This window comes from Dipteris shenzhenensis, chromosome 22 (genome assembly GCF_047967505.1).
Source record: "Dipteris shenzhenensis isolate YYH24624 ecotype China chromosome 22, Dip_SZ_1.0, whole genome shotgun sequence".
Lineage (NCBI taxonomy): Eukaryota > Viridiplantae > Streptophyta > Polypodiopsida > Gleicheniales > Dipteridaceae > Dipteris > Dipteris shenzhenensis.
Genome location: NC_141617.1, coordinates 55,204,391 through 55,228,582, shown reverse-complemented (window position 1 = coordinate 55,228,582; position 24,192 = coordinate 55,204,391). Strand labels below are relative to the sequence as shown.

Genomic DNA, 24,192 nt, shown 5'->3' with positions numbered 1-24,192 from the left:
TAAATAGAAAAAAGACATGATGCCATAAGACCCAAGTTTTGTATTGAACCAAAGAATTATAAAAGCAATTATAGCTATCATTATATGTTTACATTGAGAGACGTTGCTCTCAGCTGGAGTCTTTGTATCCAAAATGATATAGATTGAACATATGTTTACAATTTAAATTGTTGCTCTTAAAGAGCCTCAATTCGTGCCATTTGCATAATTTGACTCCCCATTGTCTTATTGCTCAATGTCACGACAGTCCCTTGCCAGGTGCCATCTGCATTAACTCCCACTTGTCTTGCCAAGCCTTGCTCCTTGGGTGCATTGACTCCCCATTGTCTTATTGCTCAATGTGCCCCATTTAAAAATTGACCTCTATAGTTACTTGTGGCATAAACTCTCTCTTCTTTGGTCCACAATATGGATGTGGGAGTAATGATACAAATTCATTCTCAAAGACTGGAGCTGGGCGCAAATCGTTTTGAACATTTGGCCAAAACATATTGCATTCTTCCTTGACATCCTTTGAGCCTCGCATTCTCTCAAGGTCCTTTATTAAATTTCGTGTCCTGTTAATTATAGTGGTAGTGTGTTCTCTCCAAGTAGGCTTCGAATCAGGATATCTCCGGAGCATTTCCTCTTTGTATGTAATAAATGCTTTTAATCCTTCTATTTCACAGTTAGACCTCTCATTGAATTCTTGTATAAGAGCCCATGTTGGATACCTTTCCTTGCTGGGAATTGAAGTTAAGAGACTGTAAGGTTCTTCAGGTTTCCATTTTGTATCATGAGAATACTGTTGCCATTGCATTATGGGTTTTTCATCTTTTAAAAAAAAATGAAAGTAGTGTGGATTGGTATAACTTGTCAATGCATCACCACCCGTTTGTATGAAAGGTAGAATGAAGCTCTTCCAATCATACATTCTTTCGAGCCTCTCACATACTGTACTTTCCTTACGACCACCAACTTGCCTACCACATCTTCTTACCAAGTCATCTATTGTCTCCACATCCTTGCATTTAAGCTCTCTTGAGACTGTGCTAAAAACCTGATCGATACCCTCATGTGTATGCCCAACATACAAAAATCCACATTCGATCTCATTGAAGATTCGATGAGCAACTAGCATGGAGCAGAATGCAAACATGAGTACATTCTTATTTTCTTGCCAGCAATTATCAACTTGTATTCTCAAAGTCAGTGGTAGGCGACCTTTTTCTGCATGTACATTGTGAATTGCCTTCATAATAGATGTTACAACTTGATTGCTATCATGTAGATGCAAGGAATCAATCCATATATCTGCAAAGAACTTAATTCCATGCACTAACACTCCACATAGATGTGTCTTTAGAAAGTGCTTTCATTGTAATTTAGGTGGAGTGGCAACAAAACGAGGCAATGTTGTTGTATTCTGATCCATGCCATCTACAATAAGGCACATGTAGTCATCGGGATGCGAAATAGCTTGCTTCTTCCAAAATGCATATTTTTGTCTGGAATGTCGAATAAGGTCATGATGCGATTTTCGGTTTTTTTTGTATAATTCCCTTTTATTTGGACATATTGCACTCTCAATCGCCCGCTTTAAATCATCACAAACATTGCACTTTGACATTTTTTGCCTCCTTGGGATTTTAACATATCCAAAGTTCTTCTTCCAAAGAGTATACAAAGTATGAGAAGAAGCTACGGCATCCCCTCTTTGCCTTTGCTTTTCTGCAATAGAGTCAAATACTTCGAGCTTTGTCAAGCCCATTGGAAGGTGCATTTCAATGATCGTGTCACCGTTAGGGAGTTTGGTTGATATATGGGGTTGAGGTAAAGCATTTTCATGTATGAAGTCTTGCAAAATTGCTACTGCCCTGATAGTTGAGATTCTTGATTTGGACCTTCCTCTATTATTGTGAAAGCTACATTTGTTGCCGCCCTTTGCCTTGGTGACTAAATCCCAATATGTACCATGGGATAATCCAGTAATATTGCGATATGCCTTATTGCAAATCTTTTTTCCATTTACAAGAGGTTTTACCTTTTGTCTTGAACTTAGCCTTTTATTGCCATTCTGAAGAAAGCAAGAGAGACTTGTGAGAAGGTATTCATTTCTTTCGCTTCCTCTTCTTTGCCACATGTGTCCTCTACATTCCCTGATGTGTGCAAGATCAATGAAGCGCATACATCTTCGCTTGCAACATAGATATCCCAATGCATTTAACATGTTCTCCACCTTCATTACTCTCTTCCTCTTTGGTTGCTTTTGTGGATCTACCTAGATTTGCTTTCTCTTCATGCATATGTATGATCGTTTTCGTTCCTCGTGCACATTGTTATCTGTATTTATGCACTTCTTCTCCTCACATTTGTTTGTAACCAAGCATCCATGATTGGTCATTGCATCCTTGGCCATATCACAATCAAAGTTAAATATTGAATAATTCTCTGTTGATCTCATCCTCGTTTTTAACATACTCTTAGGACCATTCAATGAATTCAATATTCTATGAGAGTATTGAGAACCTTGAAACTCTTCCACTTCTGAGAGAACATCGCTCATTGGGACATCTTGCATGGCTTTCACAAATCCACAAGCTTGATTGACACCAGGTTTGTTAATATGCATGAACTCATCCACACTTGACAATACATCGCTATTGAAACCTTTGCCCTTCTCACTGTGCAAGAATTCATCCACCCCAGATAAGGCTTCACTTCTAAAATCATTTTGTTTCTCGGAACCAATGAACTCATCCACTCCAGATAAGATGTCACTTCTATAATTGAGTACATTGAAATCATCCACATTTGAAGTGATAGAGCCTGGCACATGGGCACGCTTTTTAGGTCCTTTGATATTGTAGTATACCTTGTCTTTATCATTGAAAACCATGTGTCTCTTTCTCATGTTTAAAAATTGCATGCTCCATCTCATATTCTTGCCTACCTCATAGTAGAATCACATAAGGATGTTATGTTATCAACCATACCATCATCAGTGACTTTTAGAATCCTCATTTGTGCAAATGACCATTGCTCCACTTGTTCAAATCCCAATGCTTCACCTTCTGCTACAGTCTTATTTGCAAATGATCTCATTTGTAAAATGTCCCCTATAGTAAAATCCTAGGTGGTGCACTTTGTATTCTTGATAATGTCTGTTGCATAAGTCTCATCTTTGTCCCATGCTATAAATGATTTGTTGGATGTATTGTAGGGCATAACATCTCCAAGTGTTTCCATATCTCCACATTTATACTTTAGCTCAACATGTGTGCTAAGAATCTTTGATACAGTAACTGCCACCTTATCTTCGCCAAGTCTTCAAAAGTGGCAAACTGAATTGGGATCACTATCATGGATTGTAGCAAATGCAACCACTTCTCTTTTGCTACATAAAATCACATCCATCCCTGAAACAAAATCTATAGCCATCTCCTTTGTGAGAGTCCTTTGCAAGCAAGCTGCAGTAGCAACAATTACATAAATATTAGTCTCTTTTTAATAATCCACTCATTTATTATAATTTTTAATTAGTACTTAATTTATTGGTGGGAGAAGTTATCCGATCAAGTACTCATCAGATGGACACGCCACTTTGCATGCAACTCAATAACACCTACGTTGAGGTGCATGCAAAGTATTGTGCCCATCGTCTATGCTTTGCATGGTATATCATGCATTAAACACCATTTGTGCCTCAGTGTCATACACAACCATAAAAAACACAGTCCTAGGTGTGTTATTCAAACAAGTACTTATCAGATGGGGGCTCCACTTTGCATGCAAGTCAGATATGCTTTGCATGGTCGATCACGCATTATACACCATTTTCCCCCTAATGATATGCACATCCGTAAAAAAACACGCCCTGAGGTGTGTTATCTGACCAAGTGCTTAGCAGATGGGTGTGCCTCTTTGAAAACAAGTCAATACCACCGAGGTTGAGGCGTGGGAAAAGTATTGTGTCCATCAGATATGCTTTGCATGGTCGATCGAGCATTAAATACCATTTTTACCTTAGTGTCATGCACATTCGTAAAAAAACACGCTGCTAGTTATGTTATCCGATCAAGTACTTATGGGATGGGCATGCCACTTTGCATGTAAGTCAATTCCACCTAGTTTAAGTTGTTTGCAAAGTATTGTACCCATCGGATATGCTTTGCATTGTGGATCAAGCATAAAACCCCGTTTTTGCCTTAGTGTCATGCATAACCATTAAAAAACACGGTCCTAGGGGTGTTATTCAAACACTTGAGTGCTTCTCAGATGGGGGCTCCACTTTGCATGCAAGTGTGTTTCAACTAGGTTGATGTGCGTGCAAAGTATTGTGACCATTAGATATTCTTTGCATGGTCGATCACGCATTATACACCGTTTTTCCCTAGTGATATGCACATCCGTAAAAAAACACGCCCTTAGGTGTGTTATCCAACCAAGTACTTATCTAATGGGTGTGCCTCTTTGAGAACATGTCAATACAACCTAGGTTGAGGCATAGGAAAAGTATTCTATTCATCAGATATCTTTTGCATTGTCGATCGAGCATTAAATACCATTTTTGCTCTAGTGTTGTGCACATTCGTAAAAAAACACGCTGCTAGGTATGTTATCTGATCAAGTACTTATGGGATGGGTGCGCCACTTTGCATGTAAGTGAAATCCACCTAGTTGAAGGTGTGTGCAAAGTATTGTGCCCATCATATATGCTTTGCATTGCCGATCAAGCATAAAACACATTTTTGCCTTAGTGTCATGCACATCCGTAAAAAAACATGCTGCTAGGTATGCTATTCGATCAAGTACTTATGGGATGGGCGCTCCAGTTTGCACGCAATTCAGTTTCAACTAGGTTGAGATTCATGCAAAGTATTGTGACCATCGGATATGCTTTGCATGGTCGATCACACATTATCCACCGTTTCTCCCGTAGTGATATGCACATCCGCAAAAAAACACGCCCTTAGGTATGTTATCTGACCAAGTACTTATCGGATGGGTGTGCCTCTTTGAGAACATTCCAATATCACCTAGGTTGAGGATATCCTTTGCATGGTCGATCGAGCATTAAATACTATTTTGCTCTCTTTTAGATCATCCGAGCTATAGCCATTAAAGAGGCATGGCTTTATCATAACAATGTAGTGTTTAACCAGGACAGTTGCAACACTGTTAGTTTTGATCGAATCAAGCATGAAGCTTGCCAGCTCATGATATTTTGGGGACCTAGAGATCCAATGTATAAGGAAGAAGCAATAAGGCTCTCCTTGTCTTATCCTCCAGGATGATAATCTTATTTTCTTCTAATCCTTTTCTTTGAATTATATATATTCTCTTTCTGTATTTAAAAAAACGTTATACTTATCATCTACTTACCTCAAATAAAACATTGATAACATTATTTCATTAACAAAGCTTGTGCTTGCAATCTCTTGCGCTTATTTCAATCTCCTTGTATAGTCCATATTGCACATTACACTCCAATTCTACTAGACTCTTATAGTTCTCCTATTCTTCTACGGTCTTATACTTTTATACTCCTATAAACCTACACTACTATTATTCTATGCTCATATACTATTACACTCCTATTCTTTCATGCCCTATGCTTCTACACTCATTTATGCCTATGCTCACTCTTATATGCCTATGCTCATATATGCCTATGCTTCTATACTTCTACACTCTTATATGCCTATTCTTCTTTATGCCTATGCTCCTAGTTTCTTAGTTTCTTAGTTTCCTAGTTACTTAGTTTCTTAGTTTCTTAGTTACTTAGTTTCTTAGTTACTTAAGTTTCTAAGTTTCCTAGTTTCCTAGTTTCTTAGTTGCTTAGTTACTTAAGTTTCTAAGTTTCCTAGTATCTTAGTCTCTTAGTTTCCTAGTTTCTTAGTTTCTTAGTCCCTTAGTTATGCAAGTTTCTTAGTTTCTTCGTTACTTATATATACATAAATGTACACATACACATACACATACACATACACATACACATACACATACATGTACATATATACACACACACACATACATACATGCATAATACTTACATGCATACATGGGCATACATACATACATACATACATACATATACATATATATACACATACATACATATATATACACATACATATATACATACATACATACATATGTGTGTGTGTGTGTGTGTGTGTGTATACACACACATATATGTACATACATACATATACATATATATACACATACATACACATATATACACATACATACATGTGTGTGTGTGTGTGTGTGTGTGTGTGTGTGTGTATATACACATATATACACATACATACACATATATACACACACACACACATATATGTATATGATATATATATATAGGCGGATGGGGAAGGAGCACTATACGAGCGTACATATCTGAAGAGAAGGGAGGAAAAACGGCCAGCCCAGCTAGGAGTCTCCTTCCCAAGACAGACTCCCACAATAGGTTATCAGGATGATCTGCCGACCAAATATATGAGCTAATGAAGGCGATGAAGCTCCCCAGACTTTGGACCCCAAGTATCGTCGAATGAAATGTACAGGTTTGCAGACAATTTCTGCATTGCCGGCTCACAAGCAAACGTTGTGGAGCTAGGAGCGGAATCAAAAGCCAGGAAAATCTCCAACTGACATTGAACATGGGGATGACAAAAATTACGCATATATCGAAAGGGGTCAGGCATATGATAAGCCAAGAACTACAACTAGTATGGCAACGGTAGCGAATGCTTTGCGCCTTTGTCCTTCATTGGATTTCTTCTCGTTTCCAAGAGGGGAACAAAAAAATGTGTAGACGATGGAAAGATTGATCACCGAACAAGACACATAGGTGACATTTATGAGATGAACCATGTATAAGAGTGGTGGAGCTTGCCTAGTCATGCAATGAAAAGGAAATTCCAAGTCTTGAAGCATTGTTCATGTGGGGTGATGCTGGGATCACTACATGAGAGGGGTAATTTACTTTAACGTACTTTGCTATTTTGGCACATTCATGATTAGTATTCAAGTTTTCATGTTAGTTCCAATGCGACAATTAGTCCGCACGTTGACAAGGAGGGCGGACAAGTTTTAATAGCTGCTCATACTATATAGTATAATCAAATACATACTTCCATTGCAACATATATGCCCCCATTGCAGATCACGCACCTCTAGCTGTCTGCGTGTGACAGCGGCTTATTTAGTAAGGCTGCGTGATGTTCCTGTGATATGCTTGTGCTGCTAGGCACGCACGTTAGATACGTAAACACCGAGGCGATCGATGAGATCGCCCGCACTGCCGAAGAAGCCTACAATCTGCGGGCGGACGCCCTGACCGTTTCCGCGGCTTGGATAGTCGGTCACGGTTGAGGTGGAGAGGCCTAGAGCCACCACCCCGGTGTCATTAGGATCGCCGCTGAAGTAGCCGCGATGAGTACCTAGAGTGACGCGGATGTCGCTCAATGCCTCGCCCTCTGCCGAGTTTACCACGATCTACGCATATATAACATACAACGAAAGAAGAATTAGCGGAGGTAGAACATCTTGCTCGCTAGCAAGAATAATCTTGAGCTAAATGACCATATAGCCAACTCCCCGACCGTGAAGGGCCGTTGTTCCGTTCGCGTACACCACCTCCAAACCGTTTAGAACTTCGGTGTAGTAGATTGTCACCTTGGCAATGCCTAAGTTTTGCCATCCATCGTCGAAGGCATTGCCTCCCAAGCCCCCCCAAGGTCCGAGAATCTGTGCTGAGTTCTGCTGCAACATGAAGCAAAGTAGTGGAGTGAGGGTGCAAGATGAAGTGCTTGCTCGACTGGCAGCAACGTCGAGCAGAGTATACTTCAGAAGAAGCTGATTAAAGACAGGTAGGTACCGACCTGGGCGGAAGACATGTCGCAGATCACAGGAGGAATTACGTCGAAGGCGCTATTGGTTGTAGACGCGAGTATTGCAGTGAGGGGTGAGCAAGTAGTGTGCCTAATTTATAGGAGTATACTCACGGTTGTTTCATCGAACGTTCGGTGTTTAGAGTCACTCCGAAGCACACGTTGTCCATCTGCAACGACCAGCAGGAGCTTTCACATGATGTTGTAATGTCCGTAATTGTGCGGGTTTTTATATCACATGGCTGATGGGCTATGACTGAATGATGCCCTCGCCCGCAAACAAACAGTAGGAACGTTCATGTGATGTTGTAATGTCCGTAAATACTGATCACTCCACCTTTTCATCACATGGGTGATGGGCTATGGCTGTTCTGATCATTCAGCGACCATGGGCCATCGGTGACTCGTACCACTTGGTCGAAGGCCTTCGATTCCACACATTTAATCAGTAATAGAAGATAGGGCTCCCTTCCAACATTCGGATGCACAGCAACAACTCCCTTCGCTTCACAAATATTGTTGACGGAGAAATATGGTACCTATGGCATTCAAAGCGCTAAATGCTACAGATACATCCCTTGAACTTTGGCAATTGTCATGGATACTTCTTGCTAGAACAATTTCAACACACACATGGTTATTTAAATTTAACCCAACAGCAGTATCCGTTTCAAGTTGAAACTTCAAATGATGACATCGTCATCGTCATTTTATAGCATATCACTCAGCTGTTTGTATTTGAGTTGGTCTTTGTTTGATTTTAGTGTAGTTTTTCCTTTTCTTTTTTTTCGGGCTTGATCAAGATTCTCTATTCTCAGCTCCCTGTGTAGTCTTGAGGTAGGTCAGTGGAGTGGATTGCTGGAATGTCTAGAGTGTCAATTGTGTGTGGAGGAATGTGTGGACTGCCCTGAAGTCTGCACACCTTATCCTGCATGCTAAAACAACTACTCCGCCACCTTGGTTCCCGCTTTGCTGGCCGTTGCACCTACTCACCCCTTTCATTTATGACTTGGTTACTATATTTGGGTTCTGACACCTCAAGTTTCATTGCACACTGACGAGGATGGTAAACCTTGGTTGGCTCGATTGACTCGAGATTAACAGGAGGGTCAACATTTTCCTCGGCTTTATTTCGAACTGTGTCCTCACGTGTCTCCCCATCCATCTCATCTAAGGTGGGATGCGTCAATTTTACGAGCAAAAACCTATGAGCAGGTTTATCCGAGCGTGTTTTTCAAGAGATTTTTAAAAATGTTTTTCTTTAGGAAACATGGTTTTTACACTTTTATTTTCACTAGAACTAGATCCCTTTATCATAAAAATATACAGACTAGTCACTCATTCATTTTTACACAACATAATTTTCTTATTTAGAGACATCCCTTTATACCCCTATTATTACCTTAAATAAGTGTTGATTCCTTTAAGAAACATTCCTCATAATCACTCTCAATGTAATAATACTATGCATATATAATTACTTATTAACACATTTATATCATATGGCAATATCTTTTTAGTGTTTTTATAGCATATTTATGGACATGTTTCTAAAGAAGTTTAAATTACTATAAATAAGTATTAACTTGGGCTTATGTATCACTCTCATAAAATACATGTAATATTTAATACTATATATGAAAGATTTTCCAAAATATAACTCCATAGATGTGCTCAAATGGGGTATTCCGATCAATTTGAGTGGTTGAATGACTATATTTGGACATTGGATATGAAAGTTATGTCACTTTTAAAAGTGCTGTCCAAGGTAGTTTCGCCAGCGAAACTACCTTGGGAGACTTGCTTCAAAGGGGTTTCGCTGGCGAAACTACCTGGATGGCTTGCTTCAATGAACTTTCTTTGAAGAAACTCTTTCATGAAGATAGGTTGAGAGAGGGTTTTCAATGTCACCCCCTATTAAGTAAAAGTTGTAAGAAGGATCATAAGGGAATTTTCATAGAGAAGTCTACTCTACATGTGGGTTTCTTCAAAAGCCATCCCATTATGCTCTCACCATTCCTACATATTCACCTAAAGATTTTTGTATAAAATAGGCATTGCTATAATACTTTGCATATTTCTAAGTGAAACTATGTTTTCTTCTGATCGATTTTTGCCATATTTATGCATAGTTGGAAGCTTTTTTTTTCCTTCGCTCGGACGCTCGGAAGATTTCGCTCAGAAAATGCTCATCCCCATCTAAGGTGGAAGGTGGGAACTCCTTCCCCATCTGGTGGTAGTCCACCTCTACCCCCTAGCCAAAAAAGAATAGCATGTCAAGATATTAAAAGATTGAAGAGCCTAACCTCAGAAGCCTATAAGCGGGAGTGGCACGGGGCGATGGAGGTAGAGGAGGAAAGGGTTGGATGACACTAGTAGAGACAGGGATGAGGGAAAACTAGATGGATTGTTTGAGCACGCGAGCAGAAGTTTAAGGATGCTTGACAAGGTAAAGGGCGATGGAGGCATTGAATATTCTGGCAAGGTCATACCTCTGCTTGTCAGAGAGAAGATTCGAACCAGTTTACTGACGCTTACTACCGAAAAGATATTTGGTCGATTGTGCACACATATTTGAGGCACATTGAAGCCACTCCAAAAGAATTGATCCATATATATGTTTGAGTGAACAATTGATGGTACGAACACTAGATGGACGGAAAGAGGTTCCTCTGGGATGGACTAAAATATGTGGTAGACGAAGTGATGTTCTAGCCAATGAACTATGGTATGCCATTGCTGGTTAGTTGGAGCAAAGACATCAAAAGTGTCAGAGATTTGATGCAGTGAGAGATCAATCTTATGCGGTATGAGCTTAAACCTACATTTTTTGGTTGCATATAGACCCTCGACAACAATTCGTCATGTCCTCACAACGCTCTTTTGTTGTGTATTTCTGAATTTTTCATGATTCCATCAAAGAATAGATGCTTTTCAGGCGAGCTCTTCTAGTGATTCAAGTAGGTGTATGATATTCAAGCATCGTTGCATATCTAGGTGCCCAATTTCAATTCTTGCATGAGGATTGCATGGCGACCTTAAGAGATGGTGTCCATTCTCTTCACCATAATTCCATTGATCCCAATCTCCATGTCTTTGCAAACGTGCATCTGGGTGGCATTCAATGTGGGGAGGAAGCAACTTGTGTACATGTGTCTTTTGGAAGGTTTCAATGCATGAAGTAATCATCAAAGCATCCGATGTTTGGATCCCTTTTATGCATTTCACATGATAAATTCAAACGTTCTTCTTGGCAGTCATTGCCAATCATTCTTCTAAACTTCCATCCATTAGCATAGTTGACATTCATATTTTGGAAGGAAGCTCCGATCAAAGTCTCAAGAATAACAAATCATACATAATGGCTGATTTATATGCTCGCTTTGAGGCTTACTACCATGTCCTTAAGAGTTTACAGAGGCCCAATATGGACATACTTCCTTTCCAAGAGCATTTGGTATCTATGAGGTATCTCTGGAGCCTCACATAAAAGACGCCACTCATCGAAAAGGGCCAACCTTTTTCATCGCAAAAAAAAACTTGATGAGAAATTTATGATTTTAGTATGTTTTTTCAAATAGATAGAAAATAAGAAGTGTCTCTCTAATAAATTGGACATTAGAACTACAGGATTGGTCTGAGAGGTCTAATCTTGGGGGGTGTACTACTAAGAAACCTTATGTATCACGTGCGTTAAAGGGGTATTTAAAAAACCCCTCAACTAAATTATTTCCCCTAATAAAAACACCCCTCTTTACTTATGAACTAACCGATTTTTTTCCAAAGTTGAATTAAGAACCCCCTCCTGTTATTGTAATCCTGTTAATTTTTTCCCAAAAGTTGAATTAAAATACCCCTTCCTTTGAATGCACATGGTATACTAAATTTTTTATGGTGAACCCCTCGAGGGTCTAATTCATTAGACACTAATGAGTGTCAAGAAACAGATCAACCAGGGGTCCATAGTATTAAAGTTCAGAGAGGGAGAGAGACACATGTGACACACAAAAGATGAGCTGCATAATCTCTTACCAAGTGGTGAGCTCTCTCACACCATACAACCAAGGATAGCACAGCTATATAGACAGATAAGACTCATGCATGTGAGCCATCCAAACCTCTTCTGAATCCCTTTGACCTCATCCCCTACCCCTCTTGAATCTCTTGCGAATCCCATTGAACCCTCCCTCCTAACCCTCTTCGCACTCCCTCTAAACCCCATCCTCTACCTCCTCCTGAACCTCCTATGAATCCCTCTAAAGCCACCCATCCTAACCCTCTTCTGAATCCCTCTAAACATCATCCCCTAAAGCCTCCCGACCCTCCTATGAATCCCTCTAAACCCACCCCTCCTAACCCTATTTTGACTCCCTCTGGACCCCATCCCCTACCCCCTCTCGACCTCCTGTGAATCCCTCTGAACCCCCCCTCCTAACCCTCTTCCAAATCCCTTTGAACCTCTTCCCAAAGATGACACTTTTGCTACTACCATGTACTTCTTTCCAACAAGGCCTCTCCTTTTGGAGGATCTTGGTGGGCAAGTGAATGTCACTAAAGGTGCTACAAGCTCTTCCCAAGATGGAAAAACTGTGTTGATCCCTATTCCATGCCACAAGTTTAAATTGAGGATGCAAAAACAAGGAGCTCCTAAATGCAGCTTCAACATGTTGTCACAAGGGAGACCTTCTATGCAAGGGGAAAGTGCAAATCTAGAGGCAAGGTGATAGATGCGAGACCATAAAGTTGACAGCTCGCAAGTCTTGCATTGTAGTGTCAGGATTCTGAGAGAAGGAGCAGACAAAGTAATAGTGTCAAGATTCTAGGTATTGATGAAGCAGGAGCAGACAATGATGAAAGGTGAAATCACATCCTTTCAGACACCGACAGGACACATGAATTGCTTGAAGGGATCTTTCACAAGGGACAACAAGCTTAGTGGGCTGAAGTCACATGATTGGCACAAGTTATTGCATGTAACATGGTTAATACTTCACATGATGCAAATACTTCATTATGTAACATGGTTAAGTGCAATGACAATGGGTTACTCTGACTAACAAGAGATGTGTTGTGACTGTAGTTCGTCCTCCCAATTGCAGTGAAGGGGTGCTTGATGTCACACTTGAGAAGAGCCATCTACAAAATTGGCAACATTGTGAGGTATGATACTTGTGAGCCCCTAATGTGATTTGTATGGACGCTCTGTTTTTTTTAGAAATAGTTCATAATGTAGCGCATCTATGGGTTTTCTAAATGATTGTCAATACGGATCGATCTCTTCGAAGGATATTTCTATATCAAGCATTGAGGCAGCAAGGTTGGATTCCATTGAGGCAGTATACTTGCTTGAAAACATTATTCTTTAAGTATTATGACAATATAGGTGCATTTGCTTGTGCATATAGTAGATGAGGTTGCTATTGTAGGAACAGTCCATCGTCAATGGATCTTTTTCCTTGAAAGGTTTATGAAAACATTGAAGGGATTTATAAGGCAAAGAGCAAGGCCTAAGGGAAGCATGGCAAAGGAATGACTAGTCCATGATTTGTTGGTGTATATTATAGAGTATCTTTCACGCATGGATGTTGATATGCCACTCCTTTGGAAAGATAATGAGGATGATGAACACATTGTGGGAGAGGCGGCTCAAGGAAAGGGGACTGTACGAAAGATGAGTGAGAATGTGAGGAACAAGGTGAACAAATTTTGTATCATTAATAGTGCACACATGTAGAAGTGGATTGAGAGATATGAAGATGCTAAAAAGCAAAGGTCAATTGAAAGAGCCATCTTTCGAAGGAGACATAGGGCACAACCATATCCAATCGATCTTGCTCTTCTACCCAATGATTTGGACCATCATTGGCTACAAGACGCTATTCACAAAGCTTGCACCAAAGGAGAGAGAGTAAGCGATGATGAATGGGAGATGGCTATCGGGTGTGATTTGCATGTGAGCATAACTTGCCTCATCATTATCATCAATAATCTTGACATATGTGTTTACAAAAGGCATGCTATACTAATCTTACTCCATGTTCAATTGACAATTGTTGCAATGTATTTGAATGCTTTTATCTTGGAGTACAAATCTTATAGTGCACTTTGGTCATTTGGGCAACACTTTCGTGTGGAACGCCTTGATTCAAAGAGGATAACCTTTGATTACGGCATGAATGCTAACTCTATACAAGATAGTCGAGCAAGCTGATCAGATGCCAATCTCATTTCTGCACAATTAGATTATTGTGGGACATACAAGAAATTTTGGAAGTCTCTTTCAGAAGGTTTTCTTTTTTCATTCTTGATGTGAAATGGTTTCGAGTTGTCTACAATGGCCCCAATGCTACAGTGAGGAGGGATGAGACAATCTAGTGAGGGAATATCAAGCCAAGTTTGAACCTCCCCCTCAGTCGACTTTGAGAAGGGACACTACATTTCCCCAACATCTGTCCTACCCAAAGTCAAAAAGATTATTACGGATACCTTCGGACGTACAGGAAGAACTTGGCTTGTCGACAACTACAAGCCAGTCACAAAATAGATAGCTGTCACTAATGCCCTTAACACCAGCATGCAGGAGGTTATCTTTTCAAAACAGGCAGTACATCAAGCCCTACATCTACCAACTTCCTCGAACAAACATGTCCAAATCTGAAATGTCCACAAAATCCTGGAACCATGGGTCCGAAGTAATCCAGCCAAGCACAAAAATAGCATCCCTTTTGAGGTAATCTAGTATTTGGCATTGAGGAAGGTAGCTCGAGTAATGACAGTGCTACTGCAAGTCAAGTAGGTCGATCATACTCCATGGACACCTAGCAAGGTTGTGCCAGCCCAATTTTTTCTCCATGAACTGGGCAGATCACTTATTCCAGGAAATCGATCATCAACGCCAACACCACAATCAAGGGAATGGAAACCCCATGACGAAACCCCATGACCTTGACATTGGTTATCTATCACCTCCTCGGAATGGTCCTCGAACTAGCTCCCCTTGGGTTGGTTACAACAGTTTTATAGGCCTCACCCTCACCCTTGAAACAATCGGACCCAAACAAACAAAAACTGGAGCGGAGGTCCAATCATCTGAGCAATAGCCAGACCCTGCAGAGCCCGGCCAAGCCTCTACAATACAAATTCCTAATCCAACACCCGGTGCACTAGCCACAACATAGGTATCCCCCCCCTTGGACACCCCTTCCATTGAATAGCAAAGAGCTGCAACAACCCTCTGCTACCTCAAGAAAGGCAAGGGCCCAGCCTATTCCATGCCACCACCTCCTCCTCCACCACTAACCACCTCTAACCCCCTTTCGGTTCAGCTTACCCAAATTCTAGCCACCTTTGCCTAAGTCTAGGCCAACTCCTCCAACTGGATGATGTCGAAGACTTGCTGCTACAAGTGAATGAGCAGACTGCCATTGCAGCACGAGCAGCCTACACTGGCCAACGGTACATGGTCCAAGAAGCCAAGCTTGTAGCCGACACAACTTACAAAGACCGGGATGAGGCTACAAATTTGCTCCTTCAGATTCAACAAGACAAAGAAAGAATCATCATATATAATGAGGCACTTTGGAAAGAAGTGAAAAAGTTACAGGTCGCCAATGAACATTACAAAGAATGACAAAAGAGAGAGCTACAGCAATATAATGACCACCTTTAGGCACTTGAAGAAGAACTACAAAGGTAACAACAGCAACAAATAGAGGTCGTGGAAAAGGCCATTTAGGACACAAAGCAGCAGCAAGAGGTGGAACTCGAGAAAATCCGGTAGCAGGCCACCGTCGCCCTGACCCTTCTTAAACAATGTGCTGCACAAATCGTGCAATTATCCAAAGAACTTCAAGAAGCCCACCAAGCCCCTACTCCCATCCAATCCACTGATCCATCCCTCAAGCAACAGCTGGATCACATCGCCACCACCTCCACCCAACTCTCACTCGCACTTAACCTTCACCCCTCGCACATCCCATGATACCCTCCTCATGCACACACACACGCTCCACTTAGCCCTCCTCCCCCATCATATTGACAGCAACCTTCCCATCCCACCTCACTAGTTCTCCACCGTACTCGACAAGCTCGACTCCAGCAGCCACCCTTACATCACCATGTCCATTTTTGCCTCTAACCTCACACCTCAGCAACCCACCGACCTCTACAAACTACCAATGCACCCAATTGCATTGAATTTTGCTGCTTGGGTGAATGTACTAGGAAAATCCCACCTTTTTTACGATGGCCAAGACTTCATCGAGTTGATCAAACCAGATGATTTGCTGCCCTATCCCATCCAACTAGATTTTATGGCTAGAGGTCTTAGCTAGTTAGATGAGGAGGACCATCATAAGGCCAAAAAAGTCCTAGTACACCTCCACAAGCACCATTCTTCCCTCTACCACCCTAGCGGAATTCTTACTCCCTTTAATAGAGTACAACAACAATTACAACATATCCAAAATACGCTAATCAATGATTTTGAGACTATGCACGTGGCATACCCAGAGAACCTCATAGAGGAAGAGTGGAAGATCAAAGAGGATGACTTAGCCATCAATTACAATTCAAATCAAAGCCACTATGACTCCTCCGATGACTCACCAAATGCTGAGGACCCCTCCCCACTATCATCTCCCCGAGCCCCTACACCACCACTCCCCCCTCTGCCCCCACCACCACCCCTTGCACCACACAATCACCATGCACCAAGCAGCTCCTAGCCCCCCTCTTCCAATGCACTCACGGATGCACCCCCACACAATTCATCCACCCCACCTACTAGTACCACAACCACACAACCCACCCCTCTGGCTAACCTTCTTGCCAACCCCTCTCCCACATTAGATGAAGAACATAACCTGCCACTCCCCTTCTCCTTTATTGTCGATGATTGGAGCCGCAACATCCTAACCTACAGGATGCAGATGGACATCACGGGGTTTGCTCATTTGAAGCCACTCTTTGACAACCCAAGTGATGCTCTCGCATGGCTTTTCGACATCGAGACCCAAATCTTCCTACGGTAAGACAAGTTCGATGCCTGGAAAGATAAGCACCCATGGCATACTCGCGGAGGCGCCAAGCCCCTAAATCTTGAAGTATCTCCCCTCACCCGAGCTGCCATAGGCCTACAACCCAAGTGGAGAATCCCGTACCTGTTGATCCGAGCCCGCTGGCAAATCTACTACGACCAACTGACATCAGTTCGGGTGGATCCCATGTACTTCCACATCAAGCGCTGCTGGTCATGGAAATCCTTCAAAGAGATCTAGAGCAAGGACACCAAGGTCTTATGGAATTTTCCATACTTCCCTCACAGGAAAGCCATTGACATCGAAGAAGCCTTCTGCAACTGCATGAATGAGTTCTACAGTGACTTCCGCAGAGTGCCCATTTTGGCAATCAAGGCCACAATCCATTTTTTCCAACTCATTGCTACCCTCTTCCATAGGAAATCCCCATCAACAAGGAAGAGCAGGAAGCCGAGGTCACTACTCCCATCCTCTTCAACCTCAACCGAGGCCCTAATCTTCAACAAGTAACTCGGTTGTACTATAGAGTCTAAAATCTCCCCTCCAATGACATCGGCATCTTCGAGGACATGTTTTCTCATCTTTTTTGGAGACCCAATTAGGTGTTTTCCCGCACCCTCCCTCGCCTACTTACCCGCTTGGAGATAGTCGAATGGATGGAGAAGGCAAATGTTTTGCTCTACACCGAGTAATCCTCATCATCGCCAATCCTCCATAGATCCAAGGACCTGGATCTAATTCAGGTTGAGGAGCATGTTAACCATTTATTGAAGGGTTAACAGAGGTCCTACCTACATTTTTTGCCATTCTTTTGTACATATGTAGAAACGCACATATTGTTATATATAGCAAAGTCCATTTAATTGAAATGAGAGGAGAGGAAGTAGAGAATCCTTGTATATTGTTCCCAACACTACTAGGAAGAGGCCAAGCCAATTAGATCTCAGTTTGGGTCTATTTTGACCAAACTAGAGAATTAGGTCTAGGAGGGGAAAGTTAGGGTTGGAATTGCCTTTGGAAAAGGTCATGTATAAAGCCAAGTCTTTTGACTTTGGTCTTCATTCTCATTGGCAAGGAATACAAGCTTTGTACTTCCCTCTCACTCCCTATTGTTGTGGATTTGGTTGTTTATGTTTGTTTTCATTATTTCCTTGCTCGTTGGTGCTACGTATATGCATTCCCCATTCCCCTTCACCACGCTCTCACGCACCTTCTCATCCCTCCCCTCCCCCCCCTTTCCCTTCCCCTTCCTCATCTTGTGGAGCACAGGCATGAGAGATTCCGGAGGCCATGAGCATGACACCCATGGATCTAAGCACGACAGAGGTGCGCATCGATCTATGGTGAGCGGTCGAAGGCCTTGAGCACCTCCACGGTATAGCATTTCACTCCCCACAACACGTTATCTCAAGGTGGGTCTTCCTCGTGTAACACCAAGAGTGGGACCAAGAAGACATAGGGAAATAAAATCGAAGGCTCCTTGAAGAATGTCACAAGCTCTAGCTAGGGAAGAGGCACCTCCACCTTGGGCTGATGCCACAAGGAATGTGCCACCACCTCCTTTGCAACGGATTCATTTCCATGCGCCATAGCCTCCACCTCAACCTCAAGCTAAGCCTCCACCTCAGCAAGCACAACAAGTTTAGCCTCCACCTCAGCAAGTCTAGCCTCCACAACAAAGGCGTAAAAGGCATTGGCATGTAGGGCTCTGAGGGAGACACATATATTGCACTGGTAGTTTCCAACACATCCACCTTCCTGCAAAAGGACATAAACAAAACCTCCACTCTATCCACATAGGGAGTTTGAAGGAGAAAACTATGAAAGGCATCCCTAGTGCTCTCCGTGATTTTTGCAATGAAGAAGAAGAAAATATGAGAAAAATAAACTACCCTACCTCTTATATAGGAGGAACCTATGTTTTAAATATGAGCACGATGCTTTTAGGTCATAAATAATGCAAGAAAGCATTCAAGAAAAAAAGCACATGCAAGTGTAAGCATATTACTCCAGTACACTACCATTTGAACCTTAAAAGTAGTAGCATGTAATGAAGACATGAAATCATGTAATGAACGGTAACATGATTTGTGACACTTGTAAATTTCCCTACTTCAATGCACCAAAGTCAATTGACACCTCAAAAACCTCTTCAATTATCGTGTTGAAACCCTAAATACCAAGCATATTATTTTCTTAATTATTGTACATTGTGGCTCTCGCAGTTAATAATCTTAAAGTGATACTAGGGACAATTAATCTACACTCATAGTGGTCTACATCTTGAATTTTCTCTTTAATTGTCCAATTGTCTCCAAACATTTGTTGCAATGGTAGAGCATTCAAATCCTTGACGATGAACAATGTTGGTGTTCCTTTTTGCTCACTAAAAGCAAAAAAATGTACAAACATGTGGGCATGAACAAACCAATGTAAGCCAATGGACCTAGAACCCCGTGAGAACTTCATTGAAGCATGAATGTCTTGAATAATCTTCATTCTCAAGGAATCCACACTCCATGGATCAGGTAAAGGCCACTCCTTGTCATGCAAAGAGGGTGTTGGCATGTTAACGAGTCTCCCATACCTACCTCCATGTGATGGCATTACATATGTGCGCGAGTAGAAGAATCAATGAGTTCTTTTGATGACTTATGCGGGTATATTAGCTCACCAATGCTAGCCTCAGGAGCAACAAATGTGCCAGTTAGGCTTCTCAAATTGGTCCTCCACCAAGTCAGATTGAAAAATGATTGCAAAAACACAACAAAAGAACAATCCATTAACAAATACATAGAGCAATGTATACTTTTACATTGAAAACTCCAAGAAAGAAGATAAAGATATGAGAACTTACAATTTCAAGGAAACTTCCTTATTTCAATGCAAGGATCAAGGGACAAATCTTTAGCCATGTATACATGTTGAATTGTAGCCATGATCACCAAATCGTGCTTGAAACCGGGAAGCTTTCCTTTCCAATGCTTATTCAAAACACCTCGGTCACAGACTCTATGTGGTCCAATAGCAGATGGTTGCATGTAAATCCAAGATCCAACCTTAAAAATCTTGCTCCATCCAATCACCATTATCATCTTTGATGTTTTGAAGCACATAATCATTGATGTCATCCTTTGGGCAACATCTCTTAGAAGAAGAGGCCATTTTGTGGAAAATAGTAGAGTAGCTATGTGAGAGTGAAGCAATCTATGTGGAAAACAAGGACCCTTGCATAGGAATAGTCTGGGGTATCCTTTGAGACATGAAAGGGCACATTTGGGAAATAAAAACAAAAAGTGTTGTTTTGGGCCCCTCCAAGAAACGAGTTTGCATGTGGGTCCAAAAGAAGTGGGTGTAAGGAAGTGGGCCAACAATAGGAGAAAGTGGGGGAGGGGTGAAAAGATCTGACCAATCAACAAAAGGTGGCACCCACCAATGTGCATCCCACCCCCCCTTCCATTGGTCCCTTTTTTGTCTTAGTGCTAATGATTTCCCCCTTAATACGAGGCCCTTTTTGAGTCCAAATCTCCCCTAATGTATCATATTTTTATGGAATAGTATTGTTTTTTTGTTGTTGTACATGATTGCACTTGGTAAGTTTTCACAATTTATAGGTATACCAACAAGATTGAAGTTTGATTTTGAATTGGTATCTATAGTTTCCTTGTGCATTGCTTATGCACCCCTCCAAGTAGAATGATGTGAGTTTTTGTCATTTAATTTATTGAAATGAAGATGTAGCAACACACCCTTGACAATAAATTTCAAGTCCCCTTGTTATATCAATAGATCTAAGGATATGGCATAAAGCTCTATGCGTAGTATGTTTATTTTTTATTTTGTAAGATGAGGCAAAATCAACTAAGTGTAGCATAAAGATTGATCTTTTTGCATCTATTTTTTGGCGATCAATTTACAAAGAATATCATCCTACCCAAGGTCCATTTCTTGATAACATCAATGTCCTTTGGTCTACTTGGCTTGATTGATAAAACTCGAATCTCTTCATTTCAAAAATAATGGTGGCAAGAAGAGGACAATGTATGCAACAAATTGTCAGCTCATTTGTTGCAAGTTGAGAAACATGTTTCCTAACTTACAATAAGGTGCTCTTATGTGCTTTCTCACTCAGCTATGTTGGCTTCCAATGTTTGCTGTAATGATTTTGTTGAGCTTGTGTTGACTTTTGTTATATAGGGTGTCCAATAGCTCATCGCACCATGTGTATTCCAATATGATTTGGATGTTGGTTTCCATCTTGATTTGTGTTCAAAGAAACTCTTGTATATTAATATTGTAAAAATCTAAGTTGATCCATTCCCCAAAGTGATTTTGTTGTTGATTTCATACTCTATATGCATATCTCTACACGTTTGTAAATTTGTTTTTATACACTTGCATAAACATCTCTTTGAGGTCAATCAACCATAGTATTTATTTTCTTCTCATCAATAACTTTAAATAGTTAAATCAACATGCTTGAATTTTATATTTTTTGCATGTTTGTCTATGCTTTTGCATTTTGGAACTTGCATTTGTCTTGACATCGATTTTGTTTTGATGCACTTTATAGATACAACAACCCAAGTTGATGTTATTTTCCAAATTTTGAATTAAAACAATATAAAATCCACCTTTTTACCCATAAAGTAAAGTTCCAACTTCATTCATTTTACTCTTTACAATGAACTTGAAATTTTTATTGCTCTTGTCATTTTAATGTGTAGAGATGGCAAGTTCTATCTCATGAAAAGAATGTGTTATGAAGAGAGTGAAGATTAGGAAGAAAGTATCCATAGAGAAGAAAATTTTGTTGATGCTTTTAATTATTTTGGAGATGTCGATCACCTATTGTCCCATGTATATGAGTTTGTGATAGCAAAAGTCATTATTTGTCTTCTGTCCAAAATAAAACATGACTTTCAAGAGAAAGAATGTGGTAATTAGAACAACATATAGGTTCTCTTATTAGTCAAGTAGTAAGAATCCCTAATATAATTGCAAAAGGAAAACATTTAGCTCCATGTTGGTCTAAACAATACCATGTCAACAAGGGCTTGGGTTAACAATTCTAGAGAAGTTATTGAAGAACTTGGACAGAAGAAGATACAATATCCTATAGGTGATCAAAGTAGGAGCTAATGTGCCAATCCTTGTATAAACATGTGTGGAGATTTGGGATACACTTATACTTAATGGCAAGGGGATTGAAAGGGGAAAATATATCCCATAGAGCAAAGCAATGCCCTACAATTATTCAATCATCATATAATCTCTAGACCATAAGGATATTTCAACTCATTGTATAGCACTCAAATCAATAATAGGTAAAAACCACGTAGCTAATTTGAGAAGTTGAAGAACATGAAGACAAATCTTATAAGTAAGGAAGTTGAGGCATACATGCATACTGGATCAATCGGATTGGCAAAAGTAACCGGTCAATCCAACCATCCCTTTTGGTTGTCCTTGATGTCAAGGATTTTATCAATAGGTGGTTAGTCCAACCTCTCCAAAATTAGCATAATCAACAATGCTAGTCCATCTACATCAAAGTTAGTGGAGTAACAAATGTCCTGAGTGTTGATTTCTTATGACAATTGGGGATGCATCAATTTTACGAGCAAAAACTTATGAGTAGGTTTATTCGAGCATGTTTTTCAAGAGATTTAAAAAATAGTATTTCTTTAGGAAACATGGTATCTTGACTTTTATTTTATACAGACTAGTCACTCATTCATTTTTACATAACATAAATCTTCTTATTCATAGACATCCATTTGTACCCTTATTATTACCTTAAAAAAGAGTTGAAAAATAATTTTTTAAAGAAACATCCCTCATAATCACTCTCAATGTAATAATATTATACATAAATAATTACTTATTAAACATATTTATATCATATGGCAATATCTTTCTAGTGTTTTTATAGTATTAATAACAAGATATTTATGGACATGTTTTTAAAGAAATTTAAATTACTATAAACAAGTATTAACTTGGGCTTAAATATCACTTTCATAAAATACATGTAATATTTAATACTATATATGCAAGATTTTCCAAAATATAACCTCATCGATGTGCTCAAATGGGGCTTTTTGATCAATTTGAATGGCTGAATGACTATATTTGGACATTGGATGTGAAAGTTATGTCACTTTTAAAAGTACTATCCAAACTACCTTGGAAGACTACTTCAAAGGGGTTTTGCTAGCGAAACTACCTTGATGGCTTGCTTCAATGAGTTTTCTTTGGAGAAGCCCTTTCATGAAGATAGGTTGAGAGAGGTTTTTCAATGTCACCCCCTATTAAGTAAAAGTTGTTAAGAAGGATCATAAGGGAATTTTCATGGAGAAGTCTACTCTACATGTGGGTTTCTTCAAAAGCCATCCCATTCTGTTCTCACCATTCCCAAAGATTCACGTAAAGATTCGTGTATAAAATAGGCATTGCTACAATACTTTGCATATTTCTAAGTGAAACTATGTTTACTTCCGATCCATTTTTGCCATATTTTTACATAGTTGGAAGCTTTTTTTTTCCTTCACTCAGACGCTCGGAAGATTTTGATTTAGTAGTAAAATCCAATTTGTCACAACAAACTTTTTAAAATTCGATTTGTCACAATTCGATTTATCACAATAAAATCCAATTTTGCATGTTGGCATCAACAAAATCCAATAAAGCACATTGAGTGCTACTCTCTTTTTTTGCAAGGAAAGGAGTTATATTAATATAGGAGGAAAATTTACAACGCGATCTTAACCAAGATCAGGACAAAAACACCAATAAGGAGCTAATAGTTTAATCCTTCATGTGACACTCAAGGGAATATCTAACTTGATTTTTACTAAGTCCTCCAACAAGAGAGCTTTGAAGAGCTTGTCACATGGCTAGACAAGGCTCACTTTGAGATTGCTTCTCTTGGGTAGGGGCATTCTTGGCCTTAGGGGTCTTGGAGGTAGTGGCTCTGGGAGTCAGTGAATGTCACCTTGTCCTTGATCTTGGAAAACATGTTCTCAATCGCCGAGCTCAAAACCTCATCCTCAAGTATGTCCTCATCATCAGGATCAATATCAACGTGACTTGCCAAACTTGGAACAAGGTGTGCTCCCAGCAAGAAAGCAATATCAACCTGATGCTCCATCATTTTGTGGTATTGGAGGAACAAATCCTCCAAGTATTGCTTATCTTCAGCTGCCATGTGATGATGAAAGTGGTAGATGGAGAAGGCTTTGAGAAATGGCGAACAGGTAGGGGCTTGACAG

General features: G+C 40.3%; 1 pseudogene; it reads right to left on the bottom strand.

The window, feature by feature from the left end:
* Nucleotides 1-7,233: 7,233 nt before the first annotated feature.
* Nucleotides 7,234-24,128, bottom strand: LOC147888315 (uncharacterized; annotated as a pseudogene).
* Between the last annotated feature and the right edge of the window lie 64 nt (nt 24,129-24,192).